Source organism: Astatotilapia calliptera, chromosome 14 (genome assembly GCF_900246225.1).
Source record: "Astatotilapia calliptera chromosome 14, fAstCal1.2, whole genome shotgun sequence".
NCBI lineage: Eukaryota > Metazoa > Chordata > Actinopteri > Cichliformes > Cichlidae > Astatotilapia > Astatotilapia calliptera.
This window is the reverse complement of record NC_039315.1, coordinates 18,412,053-18,439,657: the sequence shown is the minus strand read 5'-3', so window position 1 is coordinate 18,439,657 and position 27,605 is coordinate 18,412,053. Positions and strand designations below refer to the sequence as shown.

Here is a 27,605-nt window from a genome sequence, read left to right as displayed (position 1 = left end):
TGCTCTTACTATAACACATGGCATGGGACAGACACCCAGTACAGAGCCTGAAGGCATTGCTCAGAAATGGTCAAGCAGGAATGGTTTCCTTATATGCTCTAAAACCGCATAAAATCAGATCCACAAAACATGAATCGAGTAGTTTCTCAGCTGGTTGAGAAAAGCCATGTTAGCTTCTTTACCGCTCTACTTTAGCGATTAAAGGGGATGACACCCAGGGAGAGACAGCTATCACACTCCGAGCCTGTTCTCCCAGCAACACCCCCTCCTGTGGCTCCTCTGCTGTTCTTTCCTTCCCTCTGTTACAGCCGTTGCGACTACTCAGTGACTTGGATTTAATCAGCCTTCATCCAAACAGCGCGGTGGCCCCAAGCAACAATGGCAGAGTGGGGAATTTGTGAACGAGAGGAACATGGTCCGATTTCTAATTATCAAAGCAGGGCGAGACAGACAGCGCTAACATTGTTGTAATGGTCAGCTTCACCCAGAGCGTGTGTGTGTGTGTGTGTGTGTGTGTGTGTGTGTGTGTGTGTGTGTGTGTGTGTGTGTGTGTGTGTGTGTGTGTGTGTTTGGGAGAAAGAGGGAAAAGATGAGACTGCCAAGTGGGGTGAGGCCAAGGCCAGTCCATCTTAAAATTCCAAGAGCTGATAAAAAAAGAGATCAAACCCAGTGACTGGAACGTCATCATCTCTCCTATTTAACAGACTATTATCTCACACTTATTTAACATACTGCCCAGAATAATGAAAATGATAACAATGCTGCAACACACAGATCTCTTCTGTCTCATTCGTACTTTTTAACATTTCTTAAAATCATCAAACTGACCAAAGCCTTGTGTATTTTATATGCTCTTTGTTATATGAACCTTACATTTTCATATGTAGTACATTTTGCTCAATTTCTATCAGTTTTAATTGCATTAGCCTGTACTATGTTTACCTTTTATACAATGAAAAGCATCCATAATTCCTATTTTACATCCCATCAAATAAATCCAAATGGTAAACATCCAAAGCTGTGTTCATTAGATAGCATTTTTCAATGTTTTTACTCGTTTGCAAACTTTCATAATCCAAGAAATGTGTCAAAACACATGCAGGAAAAAAGAACAACCTGTATGCTTTAACCCCCCCCCCTCAAAAAGATTTACATAAGCATTTGAATAAACATGATAAAAACAAATCTTCCCAGAGCGAATCCACCGCAATAATTGCGCTGAACGAGATAATGGCGCGCTGCCTTTTTCATCCTGTTTGAAATTTAAAAACAGTCTGTAGAATCTGAAGTTTTTCAGCCTCGGATGTAGAGGCGTTCTGCTGACTGCCCCACAAATGAAATTCATTGGAATCTCCACCTCTCCAAGACTTTCACAGCCACTCCATCACATTATATGTGATAAATAGTCTCACTCTCCTGAAAAATTTCTGTTGTTTGAAATGCCCAATGTTTCATTTTCCTGCATTTGCCTGACATCAAGTAGATGGATGCCATAACTAAAACGGGTTCATCAAGGCTGGCTGCCATTACTGTATAAGAATGTAAATTTCTTTTGCTGCGTTTGAACAAAACTGCATCCTGTGGTCTATTCCCTTTAAATAGCGACATGCCCCAGATCACCCCATCAATCCATTGTCTGCATTTTCTAACCCACAAGAGCTTGATGAACAGCTACGTCTCCAGTGGACCACATTTATTTATTCAATTTGTGCAGAATTTTGAGCAGGAGAAGCTGTTCTATTTATAATCTTTGACAGTTTCAATGAGGTTACATTATTTGTAACTGATCATTCAATTCAGGTCAATTCAATCTGATTTCTATAGCTCCAAATAACAGCAACAGTTGCCTCAATGTGCTTTATAGTGTAAGGTAACGACCCTAAAGCACAGAAATCGAAAGAAACAGATACGTGTGCTGATATAATTTCTTCAATTCAATACTCTGAAATTAAAGACTGTCCTGTTATAGCTTGTGTTGGGTTTCATCATCAGTGTCAGTGTACGTGGGTGTGCAATTTAAACATGTCCACATGACCCTACACTGTACATGTGAGACGAGAGCACAGGGCTAGAACTTACAGAATAGCATTTAGTTAAAAGCAACTATTATCTTTGCCCTTGCACTTCACCAGTAAGGATACTGAGTTAGTTAATGTATTACTGATAGTGTGCTAGCTGAAGGGTAATACATGCATATCAAATGGCAAGTATTGATTTTATAATCGCCTATAAAACAAGTCCATTAGACGTCTTCTTCCCTGTTTATGTGGAGATCTTAAATTGTTTCAGTTTCAACGTTCAGATACTGTATTCAGAAAACTCTTGTCTCTCACACTTGGCTCCTTCTTACACCCACCTCTCTCCCACTGTGTCATTGTGCTCTCTCTGTACTTAAAGTGCCCATTAATATCTATAACATTGGATACCATCCAATTTGCTGCCACGGGAACAGGATTGAACTGTAGACTGCACCAGTACTGCACTCACATTGAAAGTCAAATTATTTTCCATTACAAGACAGGGAAACTGGCTGCCATCATGAGATTAAAAGTTATGGCATCATGAGCCAGTCCCATACAGGATTTTCACTTTGATCCTGCTTTCATTCAGTCTGATTATTTCTTGATAGTTGTATTTGACTGTAAACCTAACTTAATTTTCTTGGATATAAACTGGAATAAATTGGGTATCCTCTATCAGTTTCTTTTTTAATTAGTGATAATTAAAAAACACACTGGATTTCTTTGGGTCGATGTTTTACCAGCGCAATTGCAACTGGGCTTTCTTTAATGAACAAATGAAGGCTAATTAGAAATAAGTGCACGCTGACTGGGGGAAAGTAGAGATGGCATACAGCCTTTCTGCATAATGAACATTCAAGAGGAAAACAGTGTTTGGAGAATGTAGCAAGACCAAAATTATTGTGCAGTCAACTCGCCAGCTTGCTGACTTTGAAATGACTGCTTCGAAGACAGGGACCTGGTCTGTGACTGCTCACAAGTTTGCTGCATCAACACAGCGTTAAAACGGCAATAAGATGGAGACATTCTGCTTTCAATCAGCTCTTAATTTGCAACTGAATGGGGTCAGATTGGCAATTACATGCAATCTGTTTATGATAATATGGTAATGCAAATTGTTGTGGCAAAAATGACAAATCTGTTGCTGTCTACACATACAGAAATGCCCATCAAAACTTGTTTTTAACATTCAAACCTTCACCACTGAGAGTGATTCCAGTCGTTGTGAGCTGCAACATGATTGTTTTAAGATCAGGCAACCTGTGCGATTGGTTGAGGGTGTTGCAAGCAACCAGTCGGCCATCACAACAACTTGAAAGTGTTAGATGCAAAAAATTGAGTGAAATCATTGATTTATCCTAGTCGCAAGGACGTTTCTGTGCTAATTTTGTTTTATTTCTAGTATAACTGATCCATAAAATACATTTTACTTGGAAGAAAACAGTTGCAGTTTACATTTAAGTAAAATAAGATGTGTAGTTCACATATAAGTACATATACATAGCTGGCCATGCCTGGATCTACACAGACAAACAAATGGGCAGACACCTAGATCCCTTGAAACCAAATATTTCATCACAGCCGGTGTCCTCACTACAAAGTACACCTGACTAAATACAAAAACAAGTAACGCATCCAACAGAGGACTACGACTAAAGCAAACATCACATACCTCTAGGATTTCACCTCGACATATTTCAGGGCCTGTTTTGTTTACCCAGGGAGCCACTTGCACTTGCAAAGCCATTACCTGATGTCACAGTGGAGAAAACAACAGAGGGGAACAATAGCTATCCAGCCTGTCAGAAAAGAAAACTAAGACGGCTTATAATGCAGGTGAAATGCAGTAGCAGCAGCAATTCTCTTATATGCTGAAATGTTACAGCTGCTACCTGTGTGTGTGTTTGTGACTGAAAAGGAGCATAAAGATTTGAATGAGAATAATAACATATCAAACAGCATGCACTTAAAAACATCAAACCTTTCATTAGCAATGATTAAATGCTTTTGTTATACCTTTGCAATGCTTATTGATTGATTGATTGATTGAATCTTTATTTTGAACATGTTGAAAAAGTATAAAAAAAATAGAATTAAAAGAGACAAATGAACAAAGCAAACAAAAGGAAAACGAGCAACCACAACTCCAAATAACGTCCATGTTCAAAAAGGAGCAGGAAGAAGCATAAGCTTATTTAATCCCACCCCTTTTCCACTATCTAGTATCAATAGACTACAGAAATACCTCCTTGCAATTACATTATATGTTATGTGTAATTTTTTTTTTTTTTTTAAATATATACACATATATGTTTCTATCTATCCATACATACGTATATACACACATACGCACATATACACATTTTCAATAACCCCATTAACACCTCAAGGATACACAGCCTACAATTATATATATATATCCATACCAACAAACCCGTGCATGCGCACACACAAATATTAGACAAGAACACCCTATCAAATCTCTACCTTTTCCCTGTACCCTGTAAAAACCATATCCTTAAACCGCTTTTTAAACTGCGCCATGCTTGGACATTGCTTCATATCTTTACTTAGTCTGTTCCACAGCTTCACTCCACACACAGAGATGCAAAAACTTTTTAATGTTGTACGGATACGAGGATGTTTTAAATTTAATTCCCCCCTCAAATTGTATCCCCGTTCCCTTTTAGAAAACATTTTTAGAATATTGTCAGGAAGCAGGTTATTTATTGCTTTATATATAATTTGTGCTGTGAGAAAATGAACCAGATCTGTGAATTTTAGAATTTTTGATTTTAAGAATAGTGGATTTGTATGATCTCTGTAACCAGTTTTATGGATTATCCTTATGGCCCTTTTTTGTAATATAAAGATTGATGATAGCGAACATTTGTAAGTATTGCCCCAAACCTCTGCACAGTAATTCAAATACGGTGCAATCAGGGAACAATAGAGAATGTGGAGTGATTTGTGGTCCAGAATGTGTTTTACTTTACTCAAGATTGAGACACTTCTTGAAATTTTGTTATGTATATGATTTATATGAGACTTCCAGTTTAATTTATCATCTATAATCACACCAAGAAACTTATGTTCAAGTACTCTTTCAATTTCCACACCATCTACATGAATCTGCACTTGTGCATTTCTAAGGGAATTCCCAAATAAGATAATTTTAGTTTTACTTAGATTTAGCGATAGTTTGTTCCTGTTAAACCATTTTTTAATTTTGCACATTTCTGAAGTAATTGTATCCAGCAGCTCCTTTAGATTCCCCCCAGAACAAAAAATATTTGTGTCATCTGCAAATAATACTAATTTTAATATATCAGATGCCTTACAAATATCATTTATATAAATAATAAATAATTTTGGACCCAGTACAGAGCCTTGTGGAACACCACAAGCAATGTCCAAGCATGATGAGGAATGGACACCCAGCTTCACAAATTGTTTCCGGTCACTTAAATAATTTTTCACCCATTGCAGTACAACCCCCCTAATCCCATACCGTTCCAGTTTATTAATTAATATGTCATGATTGATTGTGTCGAATGCTTTCTTGAGATCCAGAAATACTCCAGCTGCATACTGTTTCTGATCTATAGCATTCGTAATCTCCTCAATTGATTCGATTAATGCCAGAGATGTTGATCTTTTTGATCTGAATCCATATTGACTGTCAGAGAGTAATTTATATTTATCTAAGAATTTGTCTAATCGTTTATTAAACAGGTTTTCTAGGATTTTGGAGAATTGTGGTAGTAAAGAAACAGGCCTGTAATTTGTGAAGTGGCGTCTATCCCCGGTTTTATACAGCGGCACAACTTTAGCTATTTTCATTTTGTTTGGCACTTTTCCCGTCTGAAATGATAAGTTGCAAATATATGTTAGAGGTCCTACAATTCCTTCAATGACCTTCTTGACGATTTTCATGTCAATATCATTACAATCAGTAGATGTTTTATATTTACACATGTGTACAATGTCAATTATTTCTTTTTCCTCCACTGATGTGAGGAACATTGAGTTAGGGTTCCTATCAATCAGGTTTTCACTACAGTCTACTGATGGCAGTGACTCAGGAATTTGTTCTGCCAGTTTTGGTCCAATATTTACAAAATAATGATTAAAGCTGTTGACCTTATCAGCAGTGTTTTCCATAATATTGCCATTATCGATAAAGTATTGTGGATAACTTTGTTGTCCAGAATTATTTTTAATGATACCGTTTAAAACATCCCATATTCCTTTCATATTATGTTTATTGTTGTTCAATATTTTACTATAATACTCCTTTCTACATGCTTAGGGCTCGATGTAAATTCGTTGACTATAATTCAGCTCACATTTAGGCTCAAACTAAAGTTAACACAACAAAAATAACAAAAGGTCTGAATGTGAACAGCTGTGTCTGCGTAGAGGTGCTATATTACAGCCTCTGTCTTCATTGAATCTGCAGTTTATCCACACAGATTTTAAATGACTCAGGTCATTTTAAATTTAGCATTCGTGCTACCAAATTCAAAGATAAGGTCAGAGACTAACATTAAAACACGCATAAATAAGATGCTTATAAGACATGTAACTTTAAATCTAGATATTAGAACTCTACCCAAAACATACTAATGATGAAATGAAATATGGGTTTTATGAAGCGCCATAAAAAAGTTCCTTTATAAGGTGGTGACCTCCAGCTGAGTGTGAAGCAGTGGGAAAGACAATTAGCACCTCCAATTCTGAGGGCATGTTTCTCAGCTGGAAAAGGGTGGCATTCCCTCCCCGGGTCAGGGATGAGTTGCTGCCCCAAGTGGAGGAGTTTAAGCATGTCTGGATGTTATTCGCAAGTGAGGCGAGAGCGGAGTGGAAGACTGACGGACGGATTGGGGCCATGTCTGCAGTGATGTGGACACTGTACCAGTCCGTTGTTGTAAAGAGAGGTGAGGGTAAAAGCAAAGGTGTTCATTTAGCGGTCGATCTAGCAGTGCCTACCCTCACCTACAGCCATTAGCTTCGGGTAGTGACTAAAAGAATGAGACTGCAGATACGAGTGGCAGAAATGAGTTTTCTCTGAAGCGTGGCTGGCCTCTCCCTTGCAGGTGAAGGTGAGAAATTCAGTCATCTAGGAGGGACTCAAAGTAGAGTCACTGCTCCTCCACATCTGAAGGAGCTGGCTGAGGAGGTTTAGGCATCGGATTAAAATGCCCCCTGGAGGAGGTGGCTGAGGAGATGGATGGATAATAAAAAGTTCATAAACAACTCTTCTCCACCCACCTTATTTTACAGAAGAGGTGTGATAGAAGTGAAGTAGACCTGCACAAGGAGATTAACTGGAAAGGAAACATTTTGATCAAAAAAAAAATATATATGCTCATATTTTTAGTTCCTTGATGAGAGCCTTGATGAGAGCTTGGCAAAATTTTCACCAGCTTCATGTGTGCTTTGTCGCACTTGGTGTAATTCCCTTCTTAATGTCTTTTAGATGATCAGCTGTGTTGTGCCAAAGTACTGTTGGCATACAGCTAATTATAATCAAAATAATGGAACTGCTCAAATTTGTAAATGGAAACAAGCCCATGACTAATTTATCATGTGATTGTCAATCAGTCTGTAAGCTGGATCTCAAATGAGCTCTCCCAGGGAAGCCAGACCAACAACTTCTCCTCTAATGCTGCAGAGGTGAAGTTCTTTTAGAGTTAGCAGCCACAGAAATTGCCAATTAACAGCACCTCAGATTAGATCCCACATTAATGCGTCCCAGAGTTCACACAGAAGACACATCTCAGTTCAGAGGAGACTATGTGAATCAGGCCTTCACGGCCAGTTCGCTGCAAAGACACTACACTGTGTGAACCCAGTAAGAAGAAGGATCCCGTATGGTAACAAATGATATCTACATGATTTGATTCAATCTGGGATGTTCATTTAATAATAAAAATAATATTATGTATTAGGTATTCCATTCCTAGGCTTTCTGCCTTAATACGTGCATGTATATGTCTAGAGCAGGGGTGCCCAATCCCAGTCCTCGAGATCTACTATCCTGCAGCTTTTAGATGCATCCCTACTCCAACACAGCTGAATCAAATGGTGTGATTACCTCTTCAGCATGCCATCAAGTTTGGCAAAGGCCTGATAACAAGCCATTCAGTTGATTCAGGTGTGTCAGAAGAAGGGTGCGTCTAAAAGCTGCAGGACGGTAGCTCTCGAGGACTGGGATTGGGCACCCCTGGTCTAGAGTGTACTCCTAAAATTGAAAAAGCCTACACCTACAGAATGATTCAAAGAAATCAGTTGTTTTGCGAAATCAGTTGTTTTGAATGTGTCTTTGTTGAAGAAGGTCAAGTACTCTTAAACTACTGAATGCATGAATTCATGCCTTGAGCAACCCCTTGTCGGGATGAGTTTATACAATTCTAATGAGTTTGAAAGTCTATATTTTGTATGACCACCTTTATTCTTCAACACAGCCAAAACTCTCTTAGGGAAGCTTTCCTGTAATATCTTTAAGTTGTTTTCAGGAATAGTTCTCCAGGCTTTTTGAGGGACTTTCAAAGCTCTTCTTTGGCTGTTGGCTGCCTTTTTTTCTTTGTCAAGATGATCCCACACTGCTTCAGCAATGACAAGGTTTGGAGTTGGGGAGGCCAATCCATGACTGATAATTCCCCAGGTTTGCTTTTACTGCATTGGCAGTGTGTTTGAGATCATTGTCATGTCAAAAATAAATGTTGTTTCTCACCCGATGCTTTCCAAATTCTATTTCATGGTTTATCAAAGACTGATGATCTCCAACACCACTGTCTGAAATGCAGCTCCAAGCCATGACCGAGCCTTGATCCTGTTTTACCTCTCCCCTAATTGTACCTGAATTGAAGTTCATTTGAACCAAAATGTTGTATATAAAATGTTATATTTTGAATAATATCTTCTCAATTTCCCTTTCCATATGGAAAAGATATATATAAATCTTATAAAGTTTGTATCTGTCTTGTGTGAAACTTGTATGAAAAGCATATAAGAGTGAAAACAGATATAAGATCCCTTAAAAAATTATATAATGAAACTTGTATGTTTTGTATACTTACTAAAACAATGTATGAAAGTAATGAGAAAGTGGCCACTTTCATGAGTAATCACATATAAGTTTTTACTATTTCTTTTCCATATGGGTAGGAATGGCTTCAACACAGCCACTCTTCCAGCTCGGCCTTTTTTGATGAGGCTTTGGTGAAGAGCAAACTGATGAGCTGAATCTTTCAGATGTATCTTTCAGGTCCTGTTTAAGGTCTTAGTTGGAGTTTTTTTTCCTATTTCTTAAGGACATGACTTGGATCCTGCTCAGCTTCTGTAGATACTATTTTAGACCTGTCATGTTAGAGTACCTGGGTCATTGACCTAGTGTTTTGTTTTTTTGGTGTTTTGGAGTCTTATTTATTCATTATTATGTTCATGTGTATCTTATATTTCCTAGTTTAGTTTGCTCACGAGTTTATTTAGTGTTTCTAGTTTAGGTTGTCTTTGTCTCGTCTCTGTGTCCTTCCCTCAGCATTCCCCCAGTTAAGTCAGTTCTGTTTTCATGTTGCCTGGTTGTCTGTTTCTCCAGTCATGTGTGTGTCTCTCTCGCTCTCTCTCGTTCCTCGCTCTTATCCGTGGGTTTTGTGTGTGTGTGTGTGTGTGTGTGTGTCTCTGCTTCCCGTTTTAGTTTGACAGTCTCTTGTCCTGTGTGTTCCATGTTCAGCTGTGCTTTCTCTGTCTCCTTAGTTTGGATTCTGTTCAGCTGTGTTCCCTCCTGTGGTTTGTTCCCTCATTTGCCCTCATGCGTATTTACGTCTGCGATCTCCCTCATTCTCCGGCTGTGTGTTCCACCTGTTTGTTTAGATTTCATGTGCCTCTCAGTTTCCTTTTGTAATTCCATAGTCCAGCAATAGAGCTGCTTTTTAAATTTACTTTTGGCTGAGAGTGTGCATTTTAGGTCCTCAGTCCTGCCTGCCTTCCTCACACACTACATGCCACGTCACTTCTTCTTCTTTTGTCCTGTATTAAACCAAAGTATGATTCATTTATTTATTATGGCTACTATTAATAAATAATGTGTGTCTTGAATTTGTTGGTTGTGGAAAATCCTAAAAATGGCACTAAGAGAAATACAAGAAAAGTTCTCAAAATAGTGTTCAAGCCTCACCATCAGCTATTTATAGTCCATTTTCTGACATAGCTTTTATAAATGTATCTATATAGTGGAGATCTATAAACGGAAAAACTAGCACCGTTACCAACACTGTTGATGTCCTCCAAATTCTCCAAAAATATGATGCTTTTATTGATTTTCAGCTGGCAAGAGTGACCTTGCCAAATAACTCAAGACAGAGTGAGCACAAAGGAAGTTACTGAACCCATCAGCAGAGGCTCAGTAGTACTGGACAACAGCAGCTATTTCAAATCATTTGTTTGCTTCTACTCACCCCCCTTCAACAATTCTGGCACCTTTGCTCTTGTCATTATTTCAACCACTAGTGAGCGAATCCCAGACATTTCAGATCCGCTGTGTAAGGGAGGAAGTCATAGCTATGAAATTCCCAGTGGTCTAACGAGAATCTGTAGCCAATTGAATCAGGTGTGAGAACCAAATCTAGTGTATGTAAAAAATCAGTGTCATTGCTTTGGAAAGTACTCTTGCTCCCCTGAGAAATGAAGTATTTAAATGGACAGGTTTAAACACCTACTGCTTGAACTGGTTAAAGTCAATACACACTTTTATCTAATAAAGTCTGCATTTCACCTTCAAGCAGCAGGTAACAGAGATAAAGACTGAAAGAGACAGACAGAACAAGCTGGGGGGTGCGCAGATGAAAACAAAATCTGTGGCGCTTCAATTTAACAAGAAGAGTGCTTGATTCGAAAAAAAAAAACATTTAGGCCACTGAGACTTTGGTTTAGAGAAGAAAGTTTAGTGTTTTAGCAATTCAGAAAAACTGTAAACAGATCAAAAATGCCACTGAAAAAAGTTCTCTGTCCTCAAACCCTCGATCATCTCCTATCCCTATTTATGTTGCCAAATAATTCTACATCATGGTGTGGAGACCAAACAAAGTAAGCAATACTATAAAATTAAATCGAAGTAACCACACTGAAATAATCCCCAAGGATAATGACATTTTACAAGTTAATCTGCACCGTGACTTCTGGATTTTACACTTGGACAAAAATATGGCAGCCACAGTGCAGTGAGTGTTTGCAGTAAAATGAGTGTTATGTTAATTTTAATTGTGTTTGTTTGCACATCAAACAAAAAAAAGATGCCCAGGGAATGGACAATTGCTGGTTACAGGAAAACAGTGCACTGGCGACACCATCACATTATCACATTACATCAGCATATTGTGTACAGATGGGTAATACTGTGCATACTTAAATATTTAAAAAACAGCTGGTTGGAAGAAAATCTTCATTAGAGCTGTAACTTTACCTTTGAAAAATATTGATGCATGATTATGTTATTGTTCTACTCAAGGGCAAGCTGGTTATTAATACTTTATAAACAGTCCACTCTAAGGTAACTGCTTTCACTGAGGTATAAATTAACATTAAAGGGGGAACCACCGACAACAATTCAGGTGTCTCCTTAAGTTGCTGTCAGAAATGCATTCTCTCTTCATCTTTAATCACTGATTAAAATTCATCTTTTTTAAAAAAAAAAGATAGAAATTCTTAAGCCGCAGGATTTACTTCTAATGCTTGAATATGCTTTGACTTTAGAAAATTTGTTAGACAAGATTAAAGTTGTGTCAGATTTGACTATTTTTGACATCTCACTGAGTAGTTTTGTCAAAAACTACTCAGTGAGATGTTGTGTATCTTTTACTCCACCATATCTGTTTGACAGTTGTAGTTGTTAAAATCTGACTGGATAGCTTAGGAAAGGGTGTCTAATCTCGAACACCCAAAATACTAGATGTGTTTAGGTTCATGAACAGGATGCACAACCTCAATGTTTAATAGCGGAAAAACAAGGGAAATGCTTTCAACGCAAGTTTTGATGTAAGATTTTCACAAATTTTTTTAATGTTCTCAGTAAAACATTTTGTGAAACAGTTCTGTTTTTGTCGTCTTTTATCCTACACCGCTTTTTTGGCAAGTATTCTCCGGCAGGTGAATAAAAGCAGAACTGCGCGGGTCTGAAATTCAGTACTCCTGCAGGAAATTGTTCAGCAGGACAGAGCACCACATACAAGCGGAGGATCAGAGCCGAGAACTGTTGAAACAGGTGCTACAAGAAGTCAATGAAAGAGGAGAAAAAATAAGTAAGTAAATCATGTTTCTCCTCTTTTGTGTAGTCGAAACACTACCAGAGAGCTGACCTTTACAGGTCGCCGCAGTGTAACACAATTTTCCGAAAAGCTCTAAAATATAAAAATACCTCGGCAGGATTATATATCGATCAACTGCTTTTTTTAAGCACTGTATTGTTTTACATTATTTGTAATTTCCTTTTTTTGTGTTCTCATAACTAAAATTCATTAGAAAACTGAATTGGCTCATTCGCTCTGGCTTGATCCTTCTCTGACAAGGAAAGATCAGAATATGCTTCAAATAATAAAAACTGAGACGAAAACAGGAACCACAAAAGAGCGACAGGTTACGCAAATATCTGTTAGTTCAAGTAATTAGAAGGAATGAGAAAAAAGGGGAAAAGTAAAGAACAGAATCAAAATAATGAACCTTAACTTTACTCCAAGTTGTCCTGATTAGTGAGTGACTGAGATACTGCTTTTCAACAGTACAGTATACTGTTTATATCTCATTTTAATCCAACCACAATCATGGGGAAGGCTGCTGACTGGACAGCTATCCAGATAACAATCATCCACAGAGGGTCACTACTGAGAAGGCTGCCTGTTCATAGAGTGCTGTATTGATGCATATCAATGGAAAGTTGACTGTAAGGAAAAAGTGAGGTAGCGAAAGGTGCATAAGCAGCAAAGAGGACTGTCAAGAAAAGTTTATTCAACAACTTAGGAGTGAAGTGTGGCTGATGTCAGAGCATCAAGAGCCAGCATGCACCACTACAACTGTTGCATTCCTAATATCAAACCCCTCCTAAACCAAGGACAATGTCAAAAATATCATACCTGGGCTAAGGACAAAAAGAAGTAGACTGCTGATCAGTGGGCCAAAGTATTTTTGCATTTCATTAGTAAGTTAAGGTCCCTGATTCTGGAGGAAAGGTGGAGGGAAACATAACCTAAAGTGTTTAAAGTTTCTGCAGCCTGTGATGATTTAGGGAGTTGTGTCCCCTGCCGGTGTTGGTTGATCCACTGTGTTCTATTAAGTCTCGAGTCAATGCAGCCGTCTACCAAGAGATTTCAGAGGGCTTTACTCTTCCATCTGCTGACAAGCTTCATCAAGATGCCAATTTTCTCTTCCAGCAGGCTTCAGCACCTGTCCACAGTGCCAAAACTACTACCGAATGGTTCTCTGACCATCTTATCAGTGCATCTGATTGGGCAGCCAACTTGCCTGACCTGAAGCCCTCAGAGAATCTGCAGAGTACTTGTCAAGAGGAAGATGAAAAAACACATACAGACGACTTGAAGGCTGCTATCAAAACAACTCTGGCTGTAGTGACACCTCAGCAGCGCCACAAGCTCACTGCCTCCATGTCATGCTGCACTAATGCAGTAATTGGTAGTAATGGAATGTAAATTTAACATTCTTTGCAGAAGCCGGACATTTTTGCATTGCAAATCTTTTTTTTGATTGATATATAAAAATTCTAGTAATTCTAATAATTTGAATTCTAATAATGGGTACTGGATACTGGAATTGTCATAATATTAAAAAAGGTTTAAAAATGCTCACTTTATATGAAATAAATGGACTATGCGAGAATCTATCCATCTATCCACTACATGTGTGTGGCTGCTGTGGAACCACTTCTCTGTACCTGCATGTTTCAGTCTCTCCCCTGGGTCCCATCTCAATGATCCAGGAACAAGCCATCTGTCATTGTCTTTGTAATTAATCTGGTGCTATTTAGTGGATAATGAGATGCTGTCGTGGGTTTTGTGCAGCTTCACTTCCCAGAGCCTTGTTTCCTGTTTCTGTCAGAGCAAAAAGAAGAAGGAACGGCCAAATGAAGGAATGCAACTGGGCCATACTGCAGGGTGGCTGTTGGTGGCGTACAGATGGCTAGGACATTTATATAACAACGTTCACCTCTCGTGAGAACACCGCTTATGACATGAAAATCCAGCACTCCTGATACGAGTGTTTAAGCAGTCAGCAACCCGGATTCCGGAGGTGTTTACTTTCTCGTCTTCGATCCACAGACGAAATGTCGGCCATGATGGCCGTGGAGATGGTTTCAAATTACTTAGATAAGTATAACTGGAGTGAGTGTTGCATATTTACCACATTATTTATGGGAAAGGTGCCAATTTCACTGAAGCTAATCTGAAAGAGTCTGAGTACCAAGTTGCTCTCAGAAAAATCTTTTGCAATCACATGTGAAAATTAAACGCTGGACTAGAGGAGCTGCTCCTGCTTGGGATGGAAATTGCCCTGCCACATGTAATATCTCGTGCTAAGGCATTGCTTTCAGCATTCACACAGTTTTCCTCCTTCAGTCTAAAAAGAATTCACAGGCATATCGCAGTTCTCAGGAGATGAATATATTTTCAGTCTGACAGGGATGGACAGTGTCAGGACCTGTGAAACTTCACACAAACACTGTAAATGCGTGTGCGCTTCAATCTTTCAGTTTGAATCCTATTTATTACCTGCCAGAGTCTTTTATTTTTATATCTACACTTGTTTCATGACACTTTACAACAGGTCTGTGAATTGATCATGCCTACAGAACACTACAGAGTAATTTGACGGGCACAAAAATGGGTGTAGAACTCCCTTCTTTTAAATGTAACATAAAATCGATCGCTGCTGTCAAAGAAATAGAGCGCTAGCGACGGAGCCGTGAAAACAGAATGATGAAGTGAATTTTGACAGTTATAGGAATGAAGTTATTAAATGCAATTTACTTTATTCAGTATGAAAGGCTGGGTCACTTTACTTTTCAATCATGTCAGGTGCTGACAGCTGCACCCAACCACCCTGATCCAATCATCTCAAGGAAATGAGGTGAGGATATGACTTAAGCACAATCTCAGCAGAATTTTGAGGGGATGAACAAAAGATCTCCGTAAGCCCTGCCCGTCTCTTCATTTTCTACCTATTTACTGCCAAGGGCTTCCATTATCAGTATTTGTTACCCATTTCAGTGATAGATCTCACCCACTCACTGTTTACCAACAGTAAGGTGACTAAGCTAACCCTCTGCCAAATCAACAACCGTTTCACACATGCAGTAAATACGGTGCACTCAAAAAAAAAAAAAAGCCTAAAGTAAGGTGTAATTGAATAAAACGGGCAGCTGATTTGTCTACAGCCAATATACCTGAACTCTTGTTGGGCAGATTGATGGTTGACACTGGAAGCTAGTCTGTGGGTGCGGGAGTCAAGCATCATTACTGCGGCCAAGCACCCCAGGTATGTGGTTAATGGCAGTAAAGAGAGCAGTCTGCATGTGTGCCAGTTGCTCAATGAGGCTCTGCGGCGTGTTGAGAAAAAAACAGCGAAAACAAGTGCCGTTCACTCCACCGAGCTACACTGTAAAGTGATCATCCAAAGTCATTCAAACCTTTGAGCCGAATTCAATTATATCATTAAAGACTCACAGTTCTCATTAGTACTACATTATAGCGTTCAGAGAAGCTGCAAAGGCGCCAACTTTTATTGCCCCCTTCCAAACTCAATTTCTCTACAGTTTTGGGTAACGATTAGACATCAAGTCATACTCAAAATACGAGTTTTTGAGGATTTCTACTGCACGGGGAGTGGGGGAAAAAAAAACAAAAACACAAACTACCCATAATGACTCCAGTCAGAGCGGTTTCATTCAAAGTAACAACGCTACAGGCCAACCATCCTAGGTGAACTGGAGCCTGTGGGCTGATACAAGGTGACATGGACAGTTCTTGCTGTTTGTTAAATAGACTCTGTGCATTGCTGTTGCCTGGCATCGGCAGCTTGCTGGTGTCTGGGCACATTAATCAGAGTGTCACCACTGCAGATGAGTTATGAATGAGCTAGAGTACAGTTAGAGATGGGGGCCGCTGGGACATGTACAAACCTGCTGCTACCCTCTTGTAAGCGATGGAGGAGGGATGCTACTGCAAATACTGTGTGCTCAGTTTTTTTGGGGGTTTTTTTTTGGTATCTGCCATGATGCATTGGGCAACAACACCGGGAAGCCTTTGTCAAATAAATCATTCATCTCAAAGTCTGCTCAGTAAGAAAAACACAATTATCTATCAGGATACACAGATTTTCAGTTTGTGGGCACCGAGAAAAATCCACTGTGAAAAGTAAGAACAAATCACAAGATTTAACTAACGTCTAACACTGAGCTTGTAAATCCAAGCATTGTTCAACCTTTCATTCACAAAGACAAAGCACCTGGTTGTATAATAACTCATGTAAACTCTTGTTTACAAAAAATTTTATTTCATTTGTTTTCTTTATAACTACATGCGAGACCTGGAGGCAGGTAAACGGGGTGATGTGCTCAGTTTCTCAGTTCAGGTTTTGAAAACCTTTATTTTTGACAAGTACAAGCATTTTCCCCCCAGTCTTCTGTTGTACAATTTTGGTGAACTTATGTGAATTGTGGCCTTGTTTTTCTTTTCTTAGCTGACAGGAGTGTGACCCAGCGTGGTCTTCTGCTGCTGTAGGACAACCGCTTCAAGGTTCAAGACAGGCTTTTCTCCATACGTTGGTTTAATTTACTGGTTATTTGAGTTACTGTTCCCTTCCTATCAAATCACAGCAGTCTGGCCATTCGTGACCTCAAGACATTTTCACCCAGAAAACTGCCGCTCACTGGATAATTTCTATTTCACAGACCATTCTCTGTAAACCCTTGATAAAACAGAGGGAAAATCCCAGTAGATCTGAAATACTCAGAAAAGCCCACCTGTAACAACCAACAATCATGGAACATCCAAAATCACTTACATCCTTTCTTTCCCCATTTTGATGCTTGGTTTGAACTTCTGCCCTGCTGCCATTTGACTGCCTGACTAGATATTTGCATTAAAGTGTGGCTGAATAGGTGTAACCAAAGAAAGTGGTAGTGAATGTATTCGATATATACAAAAACACATAATAGAAAGGACACAAACAAAGATTACAGCACATTTTAACAAGTCTGCAGTATGCATTGATGCAGCCCTGAGATTTTTAAATGTCAAGCATCTCAATTAACACACCATATAAATGCATAAAAATCACCCACTGTTATTTATCCATGCCCTACCTGCCTGATCTTCCAGTGTGAAGCCAAAGTAATATTCAGAAGTCTACTAAACCAACCTGTAGATAGCAACAGAGTCAAAAAGGTAGGTGAACACACCCATCTTGACACTGTGGAGTTTAAAAAGTGTTTTATCTAATCAGGCCCTAAAGACAGAGGACAGCATGTCAAGATGAGGACAGCCAATGCCTCAGCCTGTAATCCATTCTTCCCCCTCTTTTGCAGTTATCCTTGCTTTTGTGGGATGAAATGCATGAGGTGATATTGCAGCCATTAATAAGGACGAGGAATTGGATTACACTTAATCGATCTGTTTGTAGTCCAGGCGCAGTCTGGCCGTAGTTAACATTGCAATTACGTGCTAACGGCAATTATCTTATTAATGCAGACCAGCACAAAGAAAGAGATAAGGGGAGATGCTGATGTCCACACACAGGTCTCACACACACATACTTCTATGTTTTGTGATATCCTGAGGCCTCTGTCAGCTCTCGATTGGAATAACGTGACTGCGTGAATGTCAACAAGCTCTATAGAAACAATTAGTACGAAACTGTGATTATGTGCCCGTGTGTGTATATCTGTGCTGATAAACGACACAATGAATGAATACGTTCAGTGTGAAATGTGTGTGCAAGTCCAAAATAAACACTACGAGTGCAGTGTGAAAAATGGAGTGATTCTGATGTTTTTTTTTCTCAGCTCCTATTAGTGTATTTCATTTTATACATTTTATAAGGTCAAATATGTCAGTTAAGATAAATAAAAATGCATTTTAATGATCTCTTCTTTATCCAGGAGAAATATGCCTGACCTTTTACTTTGAACACAAGAGCGTTCAAATGATTGCTCAGGTCAATAAGTCTGCGATTTCTTTTTTTAACCCACAAATCTGGTTTTAATTCATGTAAACGCGAAAAACATGTTCAGTCCCACCAGAATTTTTTTCTGGTTTAACTACAACAATTATTAATAAACAACTGGGTTAGTGCTAATATGTTATTAAAATAAGACTCTTAAACATTGGATTTTGTGCATATGTTTGTGTGTGAGTGTGACTAAGCAAATGTGCTGCTTTTAGACAAAAGTGAAAACTCACCTCTCCCTTCCATCTCCAGATGAAAGCTACCTTAATGACATCTGATTAAGCTTCTATGAGCTTTGTGTACTTAAAACATCAAATGAATCTGAATCATCATAATGGAAAATGAAATCTCCAGATGTTTGATGACTTTTGGAGCTGAAGACATTTATCTTTACTATCTCAGCTGTTATTTTTGTTCAGCTAAGAAATGATAATCTATCAGGCTACACTGCAGCTAATTAGTAATTCGTTTTAACAATTCTGTCTAACTAACCTTCACCACTGGATTGATCATTAATCAAACAATCACTAAAAGGTATTTTTTAATGGAAGCACTTAACGTTGCCCATTTTCACTGCACACGGACTTGAGAAGCCAGTCTTGGCACAGGTACATCTTAGGCCTCATGAAGGTTTTTATCTATATCTAGATATTATGCTGTCATCGTGTTGCCTAGCAACCAGCTATCAACAGATTAAAATGAACCATTTTGGGCATTTGTGCATCTATAACACCTTAGAAAGGTATTGTATCATTTTTATGTCACGATAGTATCATTTAAGCTAAATTATGCAAGAAGACAATGCCATCATGTTGCCTGGCAACCACCTAGCAATAGGCTAAAGTGACTTTTTTTTTTAGCCTTTATGCAGCTACAACACCTTATGAAAGGTTTCTATCATTTTCATTTCACAACAGCACAACATTTCATTTATGGAATATAAAGCTAAATTATACATGCCTGGCAACCACTTAGCGATGGGCTAAAACAACCCATTTTTGCCATATTAACAAGATCTACCACTCCTATGTTTTAGCCTTTTCAATGTGATTAACTAGATTCATTTTCCAATAGCACAAACAGTCCAAACAATACTGTAGCATGGGCATGTGCTATTGTTTTATAAAAGTAGAAAAGCACCTCAAGGCCTAAAAGTTGAGCAGGGGATCAACAAACTGGAGGATAAATTCATGACAAAACAGTCTTTTAGGGAGGAAATCATTCTTTGTACACGTAAACAAAGCAGAAAAATAGCAAAGTTTTCTGCTAGAGGCGACAGCTGCAACTTATTCTTCATCAGAATACAAAAAAAAATGATGGTATGTTTACATTTGGGTAATGGAGAGTGCTGACAAACATAAGCCAAGAGGATTTATTCATTAAAATTTACACGAATTCCGATGTTGCTCAGTTCATTTAAGCATCACGGAATGATCCGCTTGTCCTGGGCCAAGAGCCAGAGTGCACATGCGATACTAGACTCATGCAAAATTTATTGTAACAAGCGCTCTGAAAAATGTCTAAGCAACATATTCTACTACTGCCTCCTGCACACTCCTGTATTATGCAGTAAACCTAAGGCAAGGTGAAAGAATTAAAAGCGATGATGATGAGAGAACCTCCGCTCCTAAAGAGTGGTACAATTCATTTCTTAATTAGACATTTGTGCTCAGCATTCCTGCTCTGGATAAATAGGTTAAGAACTGGAAAACCCTTAAGGGACTGTAAATGCAATAAAAATGAACACAAACTCATCACAAAGAACCAGTGTTTACAGGGAGGAAAGGGATGGCGAAGAACTTTGTATTTTCCACATGTAAATCACAAGTGTTTCAGATCAACCGACTTGTGACACCCCTCTTTAGGCAGCAGTTACAACATGCAAACAATAATTATTGCCTTGAAACCCCATATGGAGATAAGGCGAGCTGGTGTTAAATGGAATTTAGGAGGAAATGTCAGCTGGACTCATTTGCGTGATAGAAGCACAGTGAAGTGGCCATTAAACAGTAAAACAGCTCTCTTTATTTGGAGCCTGATAGATGGGCCAGTCATCTTTATTCACAGCCTTTCTTGTCAAAGAGAACAAATCTTAGTGTGGCCTCTCTTCTTTCTCACTTGTTTTCCTCTCTTTCTTTACACATATGCAACACCATTGTGGGATAGAAGAGCCTCTCAACAGCATTAATTAATAACAATGGTGTAATCAAATGAAGGGCTGTCCTCGCCTCTCTTTTTTTATTATTGCAGTGTGATTATTCTGCCCTAACGACTTTGTACTTTTGCCAGCACCCCGTGTTGATGTCTAAACCCAACTGCAAAAGGCAGGGATCTTCTGATAATGAGTCTGAAGGGAGAGCACGGGTGAAGCATCTAATAGGGTGAGGGTGACAGAACAGCTGGAAAGAACAGCGCCATTAAGAAAAAACTAAGGTAAGACAAGTCAGGGAAGTCAGTGAGGTTGAAATAAAACAGAAAAAGAATGAGGACTGAGGTATGTAAGTAATTATGGTGACATGGGGGGAAGTGAGAGGTCAGGTCAAAGACTTGCGACAGCAGAGAGCATCACGCAAGCTGAGTCAGACAGCTGGGGATGCAGATGTATAAAGGCACAAAGCAAAGGCTCTCACTAAAAGCTAAAGGAGAATTAGACTTGGCTATCTTTAGTCTCCGTGTTTCTGTGCAGAAAACACAAAGGCTATGGTACTCAGTGGCCTGCAGAAACTAAGCCAATCATGCTTACGGGTGCACACACTGTTACAAACCAAGCTCGATTCACTTTTAGGGATCATTAAGCAGATCATTGCATCTTCAGATAAGGATCACATGATTTGGATCCAGTGACCCCACTTCCTCTTCACATCTGGCTTCAAAAGTAAGAGGACAGTGTCAGCAGGCCTGGCTGGTTCAGAGTATCGTGTCCAATCATGGCAGTCTCTTGGACAGACCGGAGAGGTGATGCAATTGATCATCTGACAGGAATGATAATTTATATTCTCCACATAGTGTATACCCATTAAAGGATTCATCTTAATAAGTTTCATTCAGTAGCAGAAAGTAAGTCATATTTGATGCAACACATTTCAAAAAAGTTGAGACAGCGACGCAAAAGACAAATTGATTGAGTGTAAGAGAGCATCCTTGAGATATCTTTCAGAGGTAAAAACTGGGAGAAGTTCACAGTTCTGTGAAAGACTGTGAGGGTAAATAGTTCAACTATTTATGAATGACGTTTCTGTAACTGCAAATTTGTGGATTTACAAAGTATTATTGAAAGATAGATGATCTGGAGAAATCTTTGTACACAAGGAACAAGGCCAAAAACCAATACTGAATCACAAATGCGAATCTAAAGGGTGGTTTATTGCACATAAGCCATCCTTGGAAACTGTTTGGATAAGGTCACGTGCTTTTAAAACATATGAGGCAGGTGACTGAATGAACTGTGTGTCTATTGCCATCTAACTAAGGTTAACTTCAGCATGTCAGAACCATAGAATATAGACACTGACAAAGAGCAAGAACAAGCTGCAGCACCAAAAAGCTTTGAAAGTTACTAAGCAGCAAGCACACATGGCATATTACATTTCTCTTCTTTGCATTGATGTCTGGGGGTGAAGGGAATGCAATCCAAAAAAAATCCCTGAAAGCACAAGCAGTTTACATCCAGGCAAGATGTCTGCACCACTTTGGAGACTCGGTCATTAATGATCATTGCTCCTACTACAGATGTTTTACTATTTGAAATGTGCTATTTCTGTTTCTGTCTGACCAGTATGGATAGGATTAAAGGCAAAGCAATGGTAATGGTTTGGGCATATGCAGAGAAGGGAGACTGGATATACTGGACAAAGGATTTTGAATGTGGTGCTGCCAGGCAGGAAGAAAAGAGGAAGACCAAAGAGAAGGTTCATGAGGGAGGACATGCAGAGGGCTGGTGTGACAGAAAAGGAAGCTAGGGATAGAGTGAGACAGAGGCAGACAAGCTGCTGTGGAGACCCCTAAAGGGAGCAAGAAGAAGATTTCTTGTTTCTTGTTCTTGCCTGACATAAATAATTTCGCATCTCATTCGTAATTCTAACAATAAATCATAGATATGTACATATGACATGTAGATGATTCTTGTTTTTCAGCTTATAGTTTTGTTGCAGCTAATAGTGAAGTATACTGGAGCACCAACTGATCTCAAGATACATTACACGGTTTTTCTTATTGTCGTATGTCCGGTATATATTGAGCCCGTTAATTAACTATTTCAGTATTCTGCAGGTGATGCCAAACACAGCACTTTTTAATCTGACCGTAGTACACGTGTGTGTGTGTGTGTGTGTGTGTGTGTGTGTGTGTGTGTGTGTGTGTGTGTGTGTGTGTGTGTGTGTGTGTGTGGCCATTAATGGAGTGTTTATTTTCTCAGTTATGCATTCCCTGCAGTACTCAATTAAATGTGACACTGACAGAGACTTGAAGCCAATCAATGTCCTCTCTCTCTTTTAATAAGTGTTCCTGATGATGGCACACCCACACAGTGAACTCCACAGTAATTATCATGGCCAAGAATCTCTCTGAGAGAAGATAATGAAAAGATCAGAGTTGTGACTAACGATCTCACTTTACTTCTGTCAATGACCCTCGCACTGATTCTTTACACCTACTATGCATATATGTATGCAATACACTTATTTTAAGTGCTAATAGTATCTTTGTCGCTGGCTATTCGCCGTTGTGGGGGCAAATAAATGAAGAACATGATCCAATCACAATTCAAATGCATTTGAAAGAAAACAACAAGAATCGTTACAGCCAGCTTGTGAGTAAGATAGCATAAGCGATTCAGCAATATACTGGCGAAGACATGCCAAATAATTTCTTTGTTGACAACATAAACTGCTCCAGGGCAATTTACATGCAATAACAACACCCATTCGGAATGAAATCTGCACTAGAAGATGCAGGGCCGACGAAAGGCCATTAATGCAACCAGCTAAGTCGACTTGATTGAAAGTGCTTTCAGAATCGCTGTCTGCCTTGGAAACTCACAAAACCAGAGACAAGTTAGGTAGAGAGGCAAATTAGAAGGTGAGGACAGAGAAACTGACCGGGCTCAGACTGAAAGCACTACAGCTCGCTCATGATGCTTACAGGAGCTTTCATGTTTTTTATTGAGCAGATTACAAACCAATGACTGGTACGGTGACAAAAAATAAAAACAAAAACAAAAACCCATAAGGAAAAAGAAAACACCTTGATCCTGAGATATACATTCATCTCTTGGGCAGAGTATTTGAAAAGTAATGAAGAGAAGCCGTGTGAATGGGGGAAAGAGAGTTGGGTGATGAGAAAGAGATCCAGAACAAGATGAGTGGGAGGACAATGGGAGAATTCAAAGCAGGGCAATAATGCAGATTCTTGGAAAGAGAAGAGGGAACAATAGACAGAGAGTATGAAAATAGACAGAAAGCATGATGCAGTGGTAAAGGGAGACATTTTTCCTCTGTGTTTTTGAACGAGCAAAGCCCCTGGATTAATCAAACTGAGTCACATTGCCATAGGGGGCATCTGTTCTGTTTAGTCCTATTCAGTCTGTTGCAATCGCCAGTGGGCTAAAAGATCCACTCATATTCAACCCGAGGCCTAATTACAATCTGCAAAATGGCCTCACCAGAATGTGCTTCTTATGAGAAAACATATGAGATACAATTAAGACTTTGCTATTAAAACACACACACACACACACACACACACACACACACACACACACACACACACACACACACACACACACACACACACACACACACACAAATCTCTTGCATATTGCAATACTGATAAAAATGTTTCAAATATAATGACATGCAGTTTTGTCATACTGGTTAGATATCAACTAGCATTCAATACATAAGAATCACAAAATGGACTTAGAGGTGAGTGCCTTCATGTGCTTTTAATTTCTCACATTAATATTAATACTTTACTTGTGTCGGTTAAAATATCTTTTGAAATATGGAGTTCACAATGATGCACCATAATAATACAAAATACCTGATAAAAGGGGAATAATTTTCTGTTTTTTCCTCCTATTCCTGACAAATGATGGGTTTTCAGTAATGTAAAGGTAAATAGTTGCAGTTCCTCTATACCAGGAGTGTCCAACATATGCAATCCAACCCACCTGATAGTTTAGGAAAAGGTGAAAATTGCAATGAACAAGAGCATAAATTTGTCTAGTTTCTAAATTTTATGCGTTACTGACTAATAAATTAGCCAGCTTGGCTTACTACTCCAAAAGATAAACCAATAATTCACAGAAAATGAAACTTAGGTTTTGGGAGGTGGGTTTTGCTTGTTTGTTATTTATGTGACAGAAGATTAAAAAAAACAAAAACAAATCTTTCCTGCTTTTTTCCCCCTATTTACTATAAAATGCTCTGATTTTTCACAGTGTATCCACAGTAAATAACACGGGACGCTTTTTGTGAATTAACAGAAGTCAGAGTAATGAGCCGCTGCTTCATTTTCTGTAATGGTAATTTGTTCCCTGAAAGTGTAATCCCAAAGAGCCACCCTGGCTGCTTTCAGTAGAATTTCTCAATAAGATACATTATTGAAATTACACTTATTTTTCTCAGGGTATTCATCCCTAGTTTTATAAATGGGTGGTTTATTAAATGTATACTTAAACTTATTTACATTAAAAGAAAGAGGAACAAAGTGTGCTTTCCTTTTTTTTCCTGGTGGGACCGGCTTATTGGGCATTTCAATTATTGGATTGTATCTTTCTGATACACTACAGAACAACTTAGACTGCATATGGCCCACAAAGTAAAATGAGTTTGATTCTCCTGCTCTAGTTATTGATTTTCTGCAGTGTATGTTGTGTCTGCAAACTCTGTTCACTAAATGCTAATGATAACACATTGGACAGCTTAGATTAAAATCACTGGGGGTTGTCAAGTGTTCCAGCAAGAGAAATCTGTAGACTCCTATATGAAACACCTGTGTTTATGTTACTTGTTGAGCTTAATGCCATTACTGTCACAGTCTTTTTAAGGCTCATTTGCGGTCATTTGATGTACTGAAATGCTACACAGAAGGGTAAGGGTGTGTGTGTGTGTGTGTGTGTGTGTGTGTGTGTGTGTGTGTGTGTGTGTGTGTGTGTGTGTGTGTGTGTGTTAGAGCCTTGGTATCAAACTTGGCTGGGAATTTATGGCTCCAGGTGCTAAGCCTGTAAATTATCAGTTGTACTCAGATGTGAGTGTGTACAAGTGTGTGCTTTTTGAACATTTGCACAATATTTCAACAATACTGCAACAATAACGACAACCACAATAATTGTGTTCATGATAATCAGAGTCCAACCGTATTCTCAAGAGTTCATCTCAACAGTGCTTACATAAAGTTCAGTGAGAAGAGGAAAGCAACTTCAATTAACGTTAATGAGGTCAAATAAATCATGTTAGCAGAGCTTCATGGTGGTGATTTACAGACTGGAGCTTTTAGCACAATGACAAAAAGCTCATCATCACCCATGTCCCAGTTCACATAGTCATATACTATGCTATAACAACGTACCATAGTACAATGGCTTCAGTAAGCATCATGTCAGTATAGTATAAAATATTTAAAGCTAACTTCATTTAGCTTGAATTTGAGCTGTATGAGCTTTCATGGATGAAAAGAGTCTGACTAACAATAAGTCTCAACAGAATCTGCCACCCCGGGCTCTAAAACCACATTCTTCGTCAGACAAAGACAGCAGGCATATGTAAATAAACTGCTGTCCAACTACTGCATAAACACTTCAATTTCAGCGTTAGACAAAGATGAAAATAATGTATTAATTGCCTGTCTTGCACAAAACATCTACACCCACTTTTAGAGCAAGACACCCTGCGATCAAACATCAATATCTTCACAGCAGGAATCTTGTGCCGCTGCTAAACTCCTGCCTAAAGCAGAAAAGCCCCATGCAACGTTTAGCATCTGAAAAAAGTGTTCTTCTGGAAATCTTCCCTGATGTCAATTTGAGAATTAGCCTCTTGAGGCCCCCTGTGTATGGATTCACATACACACACACATAGTCTGTATATTTTATAAGTCGACAAAGGAACTGACAAGCACTGAGGTGGGAGGAAGTGGTAAATATCTGAGCCTACCTCCCCTTCGTCCCCACCCTCGCTCTTGGGTTTCGTTATCAATCGTGCCCAGCACTCCCAGGGCTCTGTAATTTCCAAATAAATAAATCATTAGTGGCTGCAGCATGAGGATTAATCACTGGCTGCTGCTGCTTCTGCCTCTTGATGGGAGTGTACCGTCACTCCCACCACATTCACATCAAGCCCCATCAGCAGCAGCTGGCTGGGCTACGTCGATTGGCAGCACCGACTGTGGAGGATTAGAAGCAGCAGCCTGGAACCTTTGTGAAATTCTCATTTCAGCTCTCTTTTTCTCTCTTTATTAGACATGTGTTTTCAGTTTGTGATCATTGTGCTCCTCAGATGAAGTCAGACTTAATATGAAGGACTAAATGCAGCAGAACTATATATTTACTTATCTTTAATGAAAATCTGGGATTTGCGGCTGATCTAACTATGACGGACATGTGTTGATAGCCATTTTAAGAGCCATTGAGTAGCAAGGGATGGCGAGGGGAAGACACGTTAGAGAAGGATGGGGAAGAACAAGTGCTCTGCTGGACTGAAGTGGAAGGGAGAAAGTCCAGCTAATCGGTGACCGCACTCAGGCCGCTGAAACAGCTAATGGATTGTTTGTTTTCTCAAAATCAAAGAGACCTTTCATGTAACACAGAGTTATTGTAGCTGCATGCAGTCATGAATATTATAATGAAGTTCCTGTATGATGCACTTCTTAAAACCTGCTTTTTAAAGTGAGGTACAAAAGAAACCATAAAGCAGTTGGTTGAAAATTAGGGTTGCCACCAAATTGCTTTTTTCCCCCAGCTGAATTAGATGGACCCTTCACTCCGATAGTTGTTCATTCCCTTTCCTAGAAGGCTTTCTTTAGGTTTCAACAGGATCAAATTAAGGCTTTTTAAATCTGAAATGAATTCAGTTCAACAGTGTTTCACATGCAGAGGCTGGTGTTAGCGATTCCAAAAAGAGGGAACAAGATTTGAAACAGATCCCCTGTGTCTTTTTGCTTTTAACTGATGCTCCAGCATGTATACAATTCAAAGTGCTTCCAGTTTGTGGAGTAGACTCGGCCTATAAGCAAACCCCATGGCATCATGCTTTTTGACTTGATACACACTGTACAGCTATAGAGTTTGCATTAGTGTCAGAATTATATGTCCAACATCTTAAGACATGTTAAGATTTAAAATATGAAACA

At 39.0% G+C, this 27,605-nt stretch overlaps 1 protein-coding gene across 3 annotated transcripts in view; it reads right to left on the bottom strand.

Annotated features, from left to right (window-relative positions):
- grik4 (glutamate receptor, ionotropic, kainate 4) overlaps positions 1-27,605 on the bottom strand; it is a 351,349-nt gene that overhangs the window by 272,713 nt on the left and 51,031 nt on the right. Inside the window, exon 2 of one of the 3 annotated variants that reach the window (XM_026191923.1) lies at positions 26,411-26,475. The exons of the other annotated variants lie outside the window; for them this stretch is intronic. The gene's annotated coding sequence lies outside the window, so the exon portion shown is untranslated. The remainder of the gene's footprint in view (positions 1-26,410; positions 26,476-27,605) is intronic. 3 annotated transcript variants of the gene reach the window in all.